Source organism: Zonotrichia albicollis, chromosome 1 (genome assembly GCF_047830755.1).
Source record: "Zonotrichia albicollis isolate bZonAlb1 chromosome 1, bZonAlb1.hap1, whole genome shotgun sequence".
NCBI lineage: Eukaryota > Metazoa > Chordata > Aves > Passeriformes > Passerellidae > Zonotrichia > Zonotrichia albicollis.
In genome coordinates this window covers 46,038,544-46,040,590 of record NC_133819.1, presented here as the reverse complement: position 1 = coordinate 46,040,590, position 2,047 = coordinate 46,038,544, and positions in this window count along the sequence as shown.

Below are 2,047 nucleotides of genomic sequence, written 5' to 3'. Positions count from 1 at the left end.
CCTGTTTTGCCTTTCACTCTAATATCTCTCCCCTGGCCAGCTGATGGAGTGGCTTTGGGCTTTTAGCATTCAGCCAGGGTCATCCTGCCACACACATGGAGCAACTCTGTAACCAACTCTGCCAACCCCTGAGACTCTGCTATAGCATCCTGGCATGTCTAGACAAAATGGATGATGCAGGTTGGCTTCTTCACTGTTGCTGATCAGCAACAGCCACCAGGACTCCTGCTTCTAAGGAGGCAGACTGTGCAAGCCTTAATGAAGGCAATGGAAAATGCCTTCACTTGGTGAGGTGATTTTTCCTCCATAAAATTATATGTCAATGTTTTTTGACTTGCTTTCCCGTGCCAAATATTTTAAATATCTCAATCCAGTTATCTACACTGTTTATTCAACAGTAGAAGTTGCATAAACAATAACATCTACTAGGAAGTGACTCTCATATGTGGCCAGCCCATCACATGCAGCTCTCTGGACCTTATGGGGGAGGAGCACTTCTTCTCTTATCACACCTGGAAAGTCATACAAACTTGTCCCTCAGCACATCAGCTCCAAATCAGAGGGAATTGAATTTAGCTGTCTCACTGAGGTGATGTTAGCCGGGCCAGCAAATGTTCATAGAGCTTACAAAGGGATTAAATGGTGATGTTCTTGTTTGGAAATTCTGGCAAACCACTGGGAAGACTGAGGACATAAGAGCAGCCAGACAGTGGGTGGTCTCTGGTTCTGTGCTCCTACATTACAAATGACAGAGTTGTGTTAAGATTTGTAATGGACATAAACACACATCCATTTTAGGAACTAAGGAAGTCTACGCTTTTTCCATGTTTAGATATTGGGGAGAAAAAAGAGAGAAGAAGAACTGTAAGGTAATATAAAGCTGAGGCAAGAATTACTTTTAGTAGGAAAATACTGAACTTTATGAAGATGGGAAAACTGATAAGACACAATTAACATAAATTAAATACTTTCCTCTTTTTCTAGTGAGAGAAAATAAAAACTCTAGACCTCCGCTATTTCATTAAATTAAGGAAGTGGCATCAGATCTGATTTGAGCCCCTCAGAATCTCTCTATTCCCCCTCATGTGAATGTAAAACTCCTATCCATTCATTTCTCTGCAGTCATATAACCACTTAACTACTTTCTTATTAGCACTATCCTTCTCTAAAGGCTGATGTGTTTTTCTAGATATATTTTCTTTAAATTGCATATTCCTTGTTAAGATGAGTAAAAAAGCCATACTACGCAGAAGATCACTGAAAAAATAGATTTATTTATAACAGAGGTGTAAAGATCTCCCAGGAGAGCTGAGTGCCCTCACTGCCAGCTGAAATCAGCAAAAGCAGGTCTCCAAAGCTCAGTCTCAAATCTGTAACAGGCTGTGAATTTCTGATCTCGTTAGGACTTCTCTCCTTCTTTGAACATCCATATTCTTGTGTTCATTCCCATACATTCCTATAATAGCCAGGTGCTTGTGTGGGCTAGTATAAATGTACTGGGGTTTTGTAATGATATTGCCAAAGAAACAAATGCTCCAAAGCAACTGTATGGGATTACTGGGAGATGAGCTGTCTGACGTTAGTAAGGTATTTAGTCACTGGGCAAACATCTACTCCGGACTATGTCAGGATGGTTTCTGCTCAGTTTTCTCTTGCAAAGTTCCCAGATGTTGAACAAGCAGGAGACAAACTGCTGTTCGCTGGGAGGAACCTGCTTCTGTCTGAAATGTGGCACTTCCAAACACAGAATGGTTTGGATGGAAGGAACCTTTAAAGGCCATCAAGTCCAAACCCCTTGCAATGAGCAGTGACATCTTCAAATGGATCCGCTTGCTGCGAGCCTTGTCCAACCTGTCTGTGAATGTTCCCAGGGATGGGGCATCCAGCACTTCTCTGGGCAACCTCTGCCAGGGTTTCACCACTGTCATCACAAAACATTTCTTCCTAATATCTAGTCTGAATCTGCCAAAGTGGTTTAACATCTTTATCCCTCGTCTGGGTAAAAAAGTCTGGCCCCAGCTTTAAGTTCCTTTTAAGCACTGAAGAT